Raw genomic sequence first — 14,441 nt, 5'->3', positions numbered from 1 at the left:
AGTATAAATCTATTTTAAAACTTTCAGTGAAGTAGTATCTTTCATCATTTTTTTGCATGTAATCCAGGGATGTAAACTGACTAAATGAATTTCACTTTTAATCATCAAATGACAGCTCTACAATTGAACTATTCTTTTTGTGAAGAGCAACAACTCCCTCAGAATTGGCATGATTATTTTTAGACAAAATATAATGAACCTCAGTGTCCTGTTGTATATAAGGCAGCAAAGTCTGCTACTTATGAGAAGGAACACGTGAGGGATCATGAACTGTGCATTGTTGAATTAAGAATATTTGTGACAACCATGAAAGAAGCTTCTGGGCCAGTAGTTATTGAAATGAATAGAATAATTAAATAATTACACTTGATATGCTTTTCCTTTATATAAGCTTTTTTGTATTGGTCTAATTATCATTTGTAAGGCTGTACATTTCAAGACATGCTTAACAAATATGTGCTCTTCTGACATATTTGCATAGAAAATTTCAGAAGGAATTTAGGGAAGTAAAGGCAAGTCAGGGTGTAAAATGCAAAGTGAGGGTGGATTACTGTAACTGTTGCTGGTTACATAAGAGATTTGCAGGTCTTATTATTTTGAAAAATATTTGTGAAACATGATTATGATAGCTCTGCCCAGAGTTTTCCCTTACAGTTGAATTAATGTTGCCATTATGCTCTGAAAAAATTGAGCAGTCAAGGAAAGGCTAATTTCATTTTTATTGATATTACTATTGAAAGACTTGTACATGCTTTTAAACACTAAGTACAATTGTTTTTTGAACAGCTGTTAACTAATATGAAATAACATAAGAAAACTAGACTATAAATTTTCACACATATATGAAAATCTTCCTATTTGTTCTGGTCAAAGATGTGTATTAACGTGTGTGTGTGTGTGTGTGTGTGTGTGTGTGTGCATGCAGCAGTCTTTAAAAAAAAGTTGCATTCATTTTCAATTGTTCTTAAGTATAAAGCAATTATTCACCAAGGATCTATAATTAAGAAACCCTTGATAAGCACAGTAGTTCTGAACAAGGCTGACCTTCAACCAGTTATGTTCTGCTTGTTACAATATTGCAATAGTTGCTTTTATTATAGTGTAACCCTTGCCATTCTAACCACCACAGGCCCTCCCTCAGAACCCTCTGGATCTCCCAGTAATCTGGTAACAACTAAGGAGTTAATACATAGTGTATTAGGGGGCCTCAGAATCTTGCTCAGGTGTCCTTTCAGATTGGTAAAGACTCTAATCTATGCTTTTTAATTATATTTAATATTATTACTGGATAGAAAGATGGATATGATATGGCTTCTGCCTCCCAGGAATTTATATCTGGTGGTAGAAATAGATAGTCATAAATCATCTCAGTACAAGGTATACTCTGATATATCGAAAATTTAAACAAAGTGCTGGGGAGCATGGTGGAAAGAGATTAATCACGACAGTGTGGATCTGAGAAGTCTTCTTAGGAGATATAGGGATTTATCTGAATCTTGAAGGATGAACTGGGATTTATCAGCCAATATGGATGCAGGAGGGCATTTCAGCAGATGAAACAACCTTAATTTAAACACAGAGGAGGCAATTTCTATAAATAGTGAATAAGGAGGTATGTTTGGAAGGTGTGTGTGATTTGAATGCAGAATGACATATGGACAGAATTTGTAGGGTGGGGTTTTTGTTTTACTTCTTTTTGAAGTGGGAGCCATTGAAGATTCAGGAGGAGTCAAGAGGCATGAGTCAATAAATTTAGAAATCTGGAGGTAATATATTAAACAAATGGTGAGGGAGAGATAGAGCACCTAAATCTGGGAGATCGTCTAGAAGCTTTTGGTAATAATTTAGATCATGTAACAATAATCTTTTCTGTAAATGTTCAGAGAGTAAAGGTTCTATGCTTGCAGGTCATCTGGTCTCTGTTGTAACTACTGGAATCCACTGTTATAGCATGAAAGCAGCCTTAGACAATATCTAAATGAATGTGAGTGACTGTGTTCCAATAAAACTTTACTTACGAAAACAGATGGCAGACCAGCTTTGGCACACAGGCCTGTTCACTCCTTTCCTAGATCATCAGTTATCAGCGTTAAGTACCTTATTTTGAGTTTCCCACAAAGCAAACTCTGAAACAGGGATTTGAATGCACATAATTTATTTGGAAAGACCTGTTATCTTAGGAAACACCTGAAGTGGGAAAGTAGGAGCCCAAAGAGTGAAAGCCAATAATAGGTAGAATTAGAAACAGATTACTACCAAAATCTGGAGTACCTCACTGGGGACCTTATTAGAGACAATGTGGAATACCCCTCAGAATTGCACAATATGCAATGAAGAAGCTGGATATGTATTCATCATATCCCATTATTTGAGGGACACTCTTGAGATATTATCCCCTAAATATTTCTGACATAAACAGGCTACGTATGCTCCCATGACAAAGAATGCCTGCAGGCAGAAAGATGCAGGAAAACATTAGTGGATATGAGAACCATTGTGCAGAGTAGGTGAGCTAGGAACAGTATGTGCTTCAATGGGCATCACGGCATATAGGTGAATAGGAAAAATTTTTAAGAGAAGGTGAAGTTGAAATGTGTCCCTTTACTGACCTCCAATCAAGATCCACATGTCTGTGGGAGGAACATTTATTTTAAAGCCAACATGAGGGCAGCCCTGGTGGCGCAGCGGTTTCGCGCTGCCTGCAGCCCAGGGTATGATCCTGGAGACTGGGGATCGAGTCCCACATCGGGCTCCTTGCATGGAGCCTGCTTCTCCCTCTGCCTGTGTCTCTGCCTCTGTGTGTATGTGTGTGTGTGTGTGTGTGTGTGTCTGTCTGTCTGTCTGTCTCTCATGAATAAATAAATAAAATCTTTAAAAAATAAAAAAAAATAAAGCCAACATGATGTGGACTAAAAGTAGAATGGCCACTTGAAATCAAAGTTAATGGTAAATGGATATAGGTCCATGAGGAACAGGAAGATAGTTTTAAGAGAAAAAAACAGTAAAAGAGTCTGTCACAGGTTGGGTTCCAGAGGAAGCAGTTTTGAAGATGCAAGATGTTTGTTAGGAACTGCTGATGCCATCGTGTGTGTGTGTGTGTGTGTGTGTGTGTGTGTGTGTGTGTGTGTGTGTTGGTGGGGGCGGAGAGGGTATAAAACAGAAATGGAGAAAGGTAGGTACATGTTGAGCTGGGATGCAGTCCCAATGGAGGCCTCTGTCAGCCTCATGGGGCATGCAACAACTGAGCTCACCCTCCAGAATTGCCACCAGTCAGGGCAAATGGGCCAGGTCTTTATAGCCCCGTGTTGGTCAGTCATTGGAAGTTGGTTTGCTTTGGAAAGAAGCATGATCTTGGATGAAGCCGTTTTCTTCAGCTGAGGAAAACCTGACAGAAGGCTAGTAGCCAAAAGGACCCTACAGGACCCCAACAACTGAGGGAGTAATTCCTGGTTGGCGCTTGATAATTTCCACCACAGGTACGTTTGATGATGATTGGATAGAGAGAGACTAGGGAGAAAAAATAGGCAAATATGGTAATGGCACTGAGAGACCCTAGAGCAGGTGATGCCAGTAATTTAAAGGAGGGGAAAATTCAGCGGATAAAATCCCAGTTAAATTTTGAGGTCAAAATTACCTTTTTTTGCCAACAGATTATCAGGAAATGAAAATATATTAAATAAGTTGTCTTACACATAAAAATATGAAAGCTAGTTTCACAAATACCACATCATCTCAGTGAGAGAAAAAGAAGCAAAACAAAGCAAGCAAGCAAACACACTATGTGTGAAGCTCATTTTTCTTAAGACCGTGGCAGGAATAATATTAATGATATCACACTTTAAGACATGATGAAAGTTAAGATTCTTTTTTGAATAACAATAAAATGACCTCTCTGGTGTGGATATAAATTATAATTAGTAAAGCCAATTTTACTGTCTATTATTGCAGAATTGCTACAGAACAAGTTGTAGAAATGTAGTAGGATGGCCTGTTATTTACTTGAAGTAGTGAAATATGCAAGTAGATTTCCATTTTTGTCAGGAAGAAGTTTGTTTTGCACAAGACAAATTTAAGTGAATATGATTGGGCCTAAGTGGTTAACTTGTGCTTTAGTAACAGCATCCTTAAATTTATTTTGATTGCAATGACATAATATGATTCACAAACGTAATTTAAAGATGGTTATAAAAGATGCATGTTCATAAGATAGAGAGATCTCACTTCTAATGCAGTATTATGAAAATTAACTTGCACAATTAGAGGTTGTATAATGTGGTATAACCTGCACATCGTTTTTCTGATAATTTTCTCCAGTTTCTCTTTAATAATCTACATAGAACTCATACTTCTGAGGTGTGTGTCTCAGGCATGACAGGTCTGAATTTCTTATGAGGATGTTACCCTTATCAGCTTGATGCTCGCCAGCTTATGAATATCAGGACAATAATATACGTTTAAAAGGAAAACTTCCATAACAATAAACAGGTAAGTGCTTAAACTTACAGGGCCACCTTCAGGACCACTTTTCTGTGTTATCAGTTCCCTACTTCCAGAACCTACTATGTACAGTATAGCTGTTTTGAGCCCATTTTTTGACACAGATTCCTTTGGCAGTCTAAAAAATATATACCCAGAATACTATTTGTATATAAATAAAAATATATGTATAGCAAAGGAAAGCAATAATTTGGAAATAGTGCTGTCAAAATAAAAATGAAATGCATTTGTGATGTAGGACATGTGCTCCTTAACATAGTGAACAACACAGTATAGGGAGTGGTCCCATAATTTTTAGAATTCCAAGATGTATATCACAACCATTACATGATTTCCAAATACCTGGGAGGTTTGCTGGTGACCTAGTCATAGGTACTTCTTCCTCATTAGGTTGTCCACATTCATACTTGAAGGAAACGATACATTTCAGTGAAATGTTAGTGAAAACATAAATGTTATTTTTTCCTATGATTCTTCAACACTTTTCAATCCTCTGAATCCTATACTTGGGCATCTTGGGGGGACAGACTCCATGGACGCTAGGTTGGAAACCCATGACAGGTCCTGCTCTATTGCCCTCTGCCAGGGCCACATTTATGGTGAATTGAGTATTGACAAGCCAGTCCAGTGGTCCCTCTGCACCATCTACTTCAATGAAATCCTTCTCTGAGGGCATTCCTTTGATGTAAATGATGCCAGAAGGTGAAGGAATGTACATTCCTGAACAAGAGGTTTAAACTTTAATTCATAGACATTTTTCAGCCTTTGATACTCTTCTGATAGTACACCAGTGTGATGCAAGCAGGGATTTATCCTTGTAATTCTGTTAGTGGTGAACAAAATGGCTTGCAACAGAGGCCAGTGTTGAGCAAAGCATAAAGAGGAAAGAGGAGTTGAGTTGATCTATCATTGGCTCTATCCTGATCTTAAGAATGAAGAATGAATTAGTAGGCAGGGTGATGAATTATTAGAACCTGATGAATGTGGAATTTTAATAAAGTGGCAAAGCTCTCACTGATAGTATTTCCTGGCCAAGTAAATAGGAAAGTTGTTACAATACAAAAGCAGAGAAATGAGAAGTTAAAATATGTCTGGGGAAGCAAGGCTATTTGTATCATTTAATGGCTGAGGAAATGTCCAATGGGCATTTGTTAATCTTGAACTGAAGTTCTGGGGGAGACTGATCTAAGATCTAGTTTGGGAGTCATATGGAACAAGATGCTGTATGGATGGGTGCTGGGTGATTCAATGGTTGAGCATCTGTCTTTGGCTCAAGTCGTGATCCTGGGGTCCTGGGATTGAGTCCTACATCAGGCTCCCTGCAGGAAGCCTGCTTCTCCCTCTGCTTATATCTCTGCCACTCTATGTCTCTCATTAATAAAAAAAATAAAGATCTTTAAAAAAAAGATGCTATATGGATTTGTGAGTATGGTAAGATATCTGAGGAACGAGGTACAGGACAAGAGAAGAGCAGAGGGGTAAAACAAAACTTTGGGGGATGCTACATGAAGGAAGAGTGGAGAATTTGTGAAAGAAGACCCTCAGACACAGAAGACAAAGTAATAGAACAGTATTGCATAAGGTAAGCAGTTATAAGGTGAACAGATTCTGGGGCCAAAGGTACAGCATGGCGACTAGAGTTAACCACACTGTACTATATATGTGAAAGTTACTAGAGAGTAAATCTCAAAGATTCTTACCACAAAAATAAATAATGATAACTATGGGAGGTGACTGATGTGTTAACTAACCTTGCTGTGGTGATCATTTTGCAACACACACACATATATCAAATCATCACATTGTACCCTCTAATATATACAATGTTATATATCAATTTTATCCCAAAAAAGCTGGGAAAAAAGAGAAAGAATTTGCCAAACTGTCTTCTGAAGTGACCATAACACTCTGCTGTCCCACCACCTATGCATGAGAGCTTCCCTTGATCCACATGCTTGCCAGTATTTCGGTGTTGTTAGTGTTCTGAATTTGGGCCATTCTAATAGGTGTGTAATGATATCTCACTGATGTTTTCTAATTTTTAAAAGATTTTTTTTTATTTATTCACAGAGAGAGGCAAAAACATAGGCAGAAAAAGAAGCAGGCTCCCTCTGGGGAGCTTGATGCAGGACTCAACCCCAGGACTCCAGAATCATAACCAAAGCCAAAGGCAGATTTTCAACCACTGAACCACCCAGGAGTCCCTCTCACTGATGTTTTAATATTCATTTCCCTGATGGCATTTGATGTGGGGCATCTTTTCATATGTTTATTTGCCATCAAAATATTTTCTCTAGTTAGGGGTCTATTACGGTCTTTGGTTCATTTTTTAATGTAGTTGTTTGTTTTGTTATTGTTGAGTTTTAAGAGTTATTTTTATACAATAGTTCTTTATTTGATGTGATTTTGTAAATATTTTCTCCCAGCCTTTGGCTTGTCTTCTCATTCTCTTGACAATGTCTTCCACAAGCCAGAATTTCTCATCTTAATGAAATCCAGTTTATCAATGATTTCTTTCATGGATCAGGCCTTTGATGTTATGTCAAAAAAAGTCACTGCTGTACCCAAGATCATCTAGGCTTTCTTCTGTGTTATTTTCTAAGAGATTTATAGTTTTGGATTTTATATTTTGGTCTGTGATTCATTTTGAGTTCAGTTTTGTAAAGAGTGTTAAGTTCTGTGTCTAGATTAATTTTTCCCATATGGATGTCCAGTTGTTCCCACACCATTTTTTGAAAAGATTACTTTTGCTGCATTGTATTTCTTTTGCTCCTTTGTCAGAGATCAGTTGATACTCGTGTGAGTCTATTTCTGAGCTTTACATTCTGTCCTATCCACTTATTTGTCTTTTCTTTCACCAAAACCACACTGTCTTAATTACTATAGCTTGATAGTAAGACTTGAAGTTGGGTAGTGTTGGTCTTTCAGATTTGTTCTTCTTCAATAGCGTGTTGGCTATTCTGTATCTTTCACTTTTTTTTTTCTTTTTTTAAGTAAGCACTAGGCCTAACTGGAACTTGGACTCATGACTCTGAGATCAAGAGTTGTGTGCTCTACCCACTGAGCCATCCATGCATCCCTCTTTTGCTCTTCTGTATAAACTTTAGAATAAGTTCGTCAATATCTACAAAAAAAACTTGATTGGGTTTGATTGGGATTGTACTGAATCTGTACATTATTTGGAAAGATTTTGCTGTTAAAAATTTAGTATGTTGACCTTGGCTGATGAACCAAAATATTTCCAAACATTAAAGAAGAATCTTTTCATATAGCATTTACTTACAGTGGCAAGTCTTTAAATGTTCTAGCACACTACATGCACGCAGTTCAAGCTGTCCACAAGCTACTTTAACTCTGTTTATGTTAGAGAATTAAATCCTGAGAACTCATAATTAAGGTGATTTCCAGTTATATTTAGTAAGTTTAATCTCTATCCTGAACATTCTTTTTTTTTTTTTTTTTAGTTTAAAGATTTTATTTATTCATGAGAAACACAGACAGAGAGAGCCAGAAACATAGGCAGAGGGAGAAGCAGGATCCATGCAGTGAGCCTGATGCGAGACTTAATTCCAGGACCTCAAGATCACGACCGGAGCTAAAGACAGAGAGGCTCAACCACTGAGCCACCCAGGTGCCCCTACACTGAACATTCATAATATAGTAGTCTGAAATTCAGTCCTATTACTCATGACCTTTAATAGTAAAAAATAGTCAGTTAAGTTTGTAGCTCCAGAAGATAAGTAACAATGATTAATTTTAACATAATTAACAAATACCTTATATTTTTGTTCAATAGGAGCTGTAAAAGTGTTTTTTTACTTGCTTGAAAAGTGATTGTATTCATTTAGTTCTCAAAAGTGTGAATTATAGCTAAAACACATTTCTAAAAATTTGCAATTCAGAAGTTAGAACACTGGAAAGAGATCTATTATGACATTGGCACAAGAAAGCCTCATCCAAACAATTGCAAACAAGTTTTTATTCAGCTTTGGTAAAGACTTGACATCAGAAAACTTCTGTTTAATGTCTAAATAAAATGTTTAATGTGAGCACAATAAAGTTGTTCTTATGTTAGGCCTACATTAAAGCAAGATAGAAATAGTTTTTATAGTCAACATTCTGCCACTCTCTGAAATGATACACTTTCCAGAAAGATATTTATTACCAGCTGCCATCTTTAAAGTGACAAATTCAAATCAAAATTTGATTTCTAATATTATGTGTAATGAGAAGCACCACTTGCCCTGTGCATTTTTAAAAAGTGATGCCAAACACAAGTATTACCATTTAGTTTTGTATTTTCATTGAACTTTGGGAAGAATATTTATGTTATCTACCACATTGTAATGGCAAAATGGCATGTCTCATACTTTGCAATTTCCTATTTAACTATTATTGCGAAAAGAACATATTCAGAAGCCAAACAATTTGGTTTTCAATGCTTTCTTAAAATATCCCTTTGAAAACGTTTCAAGGTAAAGTGAAGGTTATATTTCAATTGATTTTTAGCATTATCTTTGTTCTTAAGACAATATTCCATAATCATAACAGTTGACCTGAAAAAAACATTTATTTTTACAGATTTTATTTATTAATTTATTTGAGAGAGAAAGGAGAGAGAGCGTGAGAGGGAGGAGAAGCAGACAAGGAGGGAGAAGCAGAAGGAAAGGAACAAGCAGACTCTGTGTCAAGAGCAGAGGTGAGGCCCGGGCTTCATCCCAGGACTCTGAGATCATGACTGGAGCCAAAAATCAAGAGTAGGAAGCCAATGAACCATATGAGCCACTCAGGTCCCCCTTGAGAACAACTTTTTTTCTAAACATAAAGCATTTATAACAAGCTTACTTCATTTTTACTTTTATAAAATATATTTTATATATTATTTTCTAAAATATCAATAAATGAAGAAATCCTTTTCTTTCTTTTTAAAGATTTATTTCTTTGTTTATTTAAGGGGGGGTGTGGGGAGCAGAGGCAGAGAGAGAACCCTGAAGTAGGCTCACCACTGAGTGTATAGCCAGACATGAAGCTCAGTTCCTGGACCCTGAAATCATGACCTGAGCCAAAATCAAGAGTTGGCTGTTAACTGACTAAGCCCCAAAACACTCCTTTTTCTTTCTTTTAATTGAGAGATCTTTGAGATTTCTCTTCCTTCTTGAATATAAGCCAAACTACTTCTTATATCCTGAGTAAGCCATCCTTTAATTTTTGTCATTTAAATGATGTGCAGCTATTTCAACGCTTCCAACAATATTGTAATAACTAAGAATCACCTTACATAAAATCTAGTTTCGATTTATTTTATGTATCCTAAGAATATGTAATATTTTTTCAAAAATGATTTTTTAAAAATCAAAGTTCATCATCAAAATATGATTGCTTTTTATATTCCCATGTTACATGGAAAACAGACTCTGAATCTACCTATCACTTATTGTCTCTGAAACCTGAGCCAGGTTATTCAATTCCTCTGATCCTCAATTTCCTCATCCATGGAATGATAATATAAATACTCCTTACATAATGAACTGTTAGGCCATCAATGGGTGATGGTGCTGTGCAGCCCCTAGCATAGAACATGCAGAAGGCACTCAATAAATGTTAGGTCTCCCCATCATTTTATGCAATTGGATAAACATGACTTCAACTCCCAATTATGTTATTCTCTGGTTGTGTCACATTGAGTTATTGACTTAACCTCACTGAATGTCAGGTTTCTTATTTGGAAAAGACAGATAATATTTAACCTTTCAGGATGGGTATAGGCAGTAAATGAGAATAAATGAAATGTGCTAATCTAGTAGGGGCTCAATTAATGTTTATCACTCTTATTTAATATGGTAATTTTCATCTCTACCTTATCCCTGACCCTCACATTTTGTGAAACAGAGTTTTCAACATAGGAAAAATAATGTAGGGGGCATATTTTGCATGTTAGCACTGTGTTAATAGAAATTTACCTTTTTTAAAAAAAAGATTTAAAAAAATATTTGAGAGATAGAGAGCATGCACAAGCAGGAAGAGGGGCAGAGGGAGAGGAGAAGAAGATTCTGTGCAGAGCAGGGAGCCTGACACAGGATCCTGGGATCATGACTTGAGCTGAAGGCAGACACTTAATGGAATGAGCCAGCCAGACACCCCTGACATTTACCTTTTAATCTTCAAATAAAGCATGCCCCAGAGAAAATCTGTTATACAGCTGGCTTAGAAGATGCAAGGCACAAATGTAAAATGGTGATCAGTTTCATTTTTCTATATCATCTAATAACTGCTGAACAACACAGCACTCCTTTTTAAAAAGTACTAACACTGGGGTACCTGGATGCTTCAGTCAGTTAAGTGACTTAGGCTCAGGTCATGATCTCAGTGTCTTGGGATGGAGTCCTGCCATTGGCCTCCGTGCTCAGTGGGGAGTCTGCTTATCCCTCTCCCTTCCCTCTCCCCATCCCCTAACTCTAGCTGTTTTTCTGTCTCTCAAATAAATAAATAAAATCTTTTTTTTTAAGTAAATACTAACAACGTATATATGTATATGTATATATGCCTGTATGTATGTATATATTTATGTATGTATATGTATATGTATTCTTTTCTAATCCCTAAGAACATTTGATAAAGGTACAATTATTTCTACTGTTCTACAAAGGAAGAAACTGAGGCACAAAAGAGTTTAAGTAAGTTGTTGACATTCACATAACTTGTCAGTGGCAAAGCAGAGATTTGAATTATGGCAATTTGTTTCTAGAATCTTTGCTTAGTATTTCTGTGCCATACTATCTCTCTTTAATGTTGAAAGAAACATAGTGAGGCTCTTTTCTGGTTATTGCAGCACAGCACGCTGAGCAGCAAAGTCTCCCCTGACACCCTGTAGGAGGCTGTGTGGGAAGCCCTGCACAGGAACCAGTGCAAGTGCTGGAAGCTTTTGGAGATGGTGGAGCAGCAGATTGACTTGAAGAACTCTGACCCTCAGAAAGACAGATGCTTCTCCTTGGGCACAATCAGGCTTACATCCAGTCCTCACCTCAAGTTCTCCATATGTATTCTGGGGAACTAGCAACACTATGATGAGTCCAAGGCTGTGGATATTCCCCACATGGACATTGAAGCGCTGCAGACACTCAACAAGAATTGAAAAAAAATTGCTCTCACAAGAGCTATGATGCCTTTTTGGCTTCAGAATCTCTGGTCAAGGGGCACCTGGGTGCCTCAGTGGTTGAGCATCTGCCTTTGGCTCAGGTCATGATCCCAGGGTCCTGGGATTGAGTGCTCCAAGGGACTCCCTGCAGGGAGCCTGCTTCTCCCTCTGCCTATGTCTCTGCTTTCTCCCTGTGTCTCTCATGAATAAATAAATAAAATTTAAAAAGGAAAAAAAAAAGAATCACTAATCAAGCAGATCCTACGAATCCTAGGACCCAGACCTACATAAAGCTGGGAATTTCCCTTCCTTGCTGACCCACAATGAGAACATGGTGGCCAAAGTAGATGAAGTGAAGCCCATATCAAATTCCAAATGAAGAAGGTGCAGTGTCTGGCACTAGCTATTGGCCACATAAAAATGACAGATGATGAGCTTGTGTACAGCATCCACTTAACTGTCAATTTCCTGGTGTCATTGTTCAAGAAGAATTGGAAGAATGGCAGAGCTTTATACATCAAGAGCATCATGGGCAAGCCCCAGAGCCTGTACTAAGACACAGCTTAATAAATCCTAGTGCTATCATTAAAAAAGGAAAAAAACAAACAAAAGAAAGGAAGGAAGGAAGGAAGGAAGGAAGGAAGGAAGGAAGGAAAGAAAGAAGGAAAAAAGAAAGAAGAAAAGATAGAAAGAAAGAAACTAAATTTAGGGACTATAACACGACAGAAAATACTAAGATATTATCTAGTGTAAGCTTTTGCTTTCTCTGTCTTCTCTTTCCTCTAGCTATTCTCTTCTTAGTTTGGCAGGAAAATGCCTAAAAAGCTATGGCCAGATAGTTATACATCTCTTTTTTGAAAACTCTCTAACATGATACATGTATATGGTGGATTTTGGACTCCATTTGGCTTCTACCTTCTCCTAGTTTGTCTCACTGAGAAAGCCAGGAAGCATAATGTCAAAGTTTGTCAAATCGCATTTGTATTTTGCTGTCTTGTTCCCATGATCAGTGTGGTCTGTCACATAGATGTAGAAGCATAAAAACCAATAAGGTGCCTCTGGTTTTTCAAGTGTTGGTTGCTACAAACCATTTTATTGTTCTTTTAGAGGACAGGAATGAATTGCAAAATCAGAATCAGTGCCTTGGGATACTTCAGAGAAAGAAGTATCCATTTGCTTGGATCCCATCATGGTCCTTTGGACTCTCCTTTTTGCTTTTATTTTTCCATCTCTCCTTCCCCAGGTGGCTCTGATGTTTCATGATAGCTCCAGCCACCTTCATGGTGTTATGTTCCACTGCTAGTGAGCACTTGACTTATTCTTTCTGTTCCCATCCTTCAAATCAGGAAATGCTTTAATTGTAGGTCCAGATGATTGGCTTAGGGATAAATTCATTCATGTTAATAAATCAGTGAGTGATGACATATTCTGCACTTTCTGTTTTTACATGAGATGATCTGTCCTTTACCTACCAGGGCAGCATTGGCCTCCGGATGAATACCTGGCATTTGGCAGCAGGAATCCTGTCAATAGTGAGTGGAAGAAGAAAGACATTTCAAAACTAAAATTGTATTCTATTGCAATAATAGGAGCGCAATTAAATACAAGAACACTATCAAGGAAGATATACAAACTGAAGAAAAGTATGAATTTGACAACTGTATCTACCTTGTCAGGCTGAAAGAAAGACACTCTTGTAACTCCACTGTTTACCATGAAGCCCTCATTAAATTGGCACAACATTAATTTGCATTCTTGATTATGTGCTAGAGACATAGTTCTTCCTAGGAGTGCAAGACAGGCTGTAGATGTTCTATTGAATATAAATTCAGATTGCTTTAGGACGAAGGCTCTAGTGGCTGATTAATCCACTCTTGATATTTTGTTTAAAGTCTTTATATCTGAATTTTGAACAACCAGGATACATTTTGCACTTATATGGAGAAGATAAAATTCTTTGTGTATGTGTATGCATGTGTGTGGGCATGTGTGTGTCCCATTTGGCCAATCAAAAAGAATTTGTATATGTTGTGGTTGGTTATTTATAGTCAAATGAAAAGGTGATTTGGCAAGCTTTTCTCATGTAAGGCATTTATATGAGAAGCTCAGGAACCAGAAAAGCCCCCGAATAGCCAAGGGAATGTTGAAAAAGAAAACCAAAATGGGGGTTATCACAATGCCTGACTTCAAGTTTTATTATAAAGCTGTGATCATCAAGACAGCATGGTACTGGCACAAAAATAGACACATAGATCATTGGAACAGAATAAAGAATCCAGAAATGGACCCTCAACTCTATGGTCAATTCATCTTTGACAAAGCAGGAAGAATATCCAATGGAAAAAAGACAGTCTCTTTAATAAATGGTGCTGGGAAAATTGGACAACCATATGCAGAAGAATGAAACTGGACCATTCTCTTATACCATACCTAAAGATAAACCCAAAATGCTTGAAAGATCTAAATGTGAGACAAGAATCCATCAAAATCCTAGAGGAGAACACAGGCAACAACCTTTTTGAACTTAGTCACAACAACTTCTTGAGAGGCACATCTATGAAGGCAAGGGAAACAAAAGCAAAAATGAACTATTGGGACTTCATCAAGATAAAAAGTTTCTTTTTTAAAAAATATTTTATTTATTCATGAGAGACATAGAGACATAGGCAGAGGGAGAAGCAGGCTCTCTGCAGGGAGCCCGATGTAGGACTCAATCCCAGGACCCTAGGATCATGCCTTGAGCCAAAGGCAAATGCTCAACCACTGAGCCACCCAGGTGTCCCAAGATAAAAAGCTTCTGCACAGGAAA

General features: G+C 37.3%; 1 pseudogene; it reads left to right on the top strand.

The window, feature by feature from the left end:
• The window catches only part of LOC129517871 (60S ribosomal protein L10a-like), a 92,118-nt pseudogene extending 79,931 nt beyond the window's left edge, over positions 1–12,187 (top strand).
• The last annotated feature ends 2,254 nt before the right edge of the window (positions 12,188–14,441 follow it).

This window comes from Nyctereutes procyonoides, unplaced genomic scaffold (genome assembly GCF_905146905.1).
Source record: "Nyctereutes procyonoides isolate TBG_1078 unplaced genomic scaffold, NYPRO_anot_genome, whole genome shotgun sequence".
Taxonomy (NCBI): Eukaryota; Metazoa; Chordata; class Mammalia; order Carnivora; family Canidae; genus Nyctereutes; species Nyctereutes procyonoides.
Note: the sequence above shows the minus strand (reverse complement) of the source record. Positions and strands in the feature narration are given on the sequence as shown.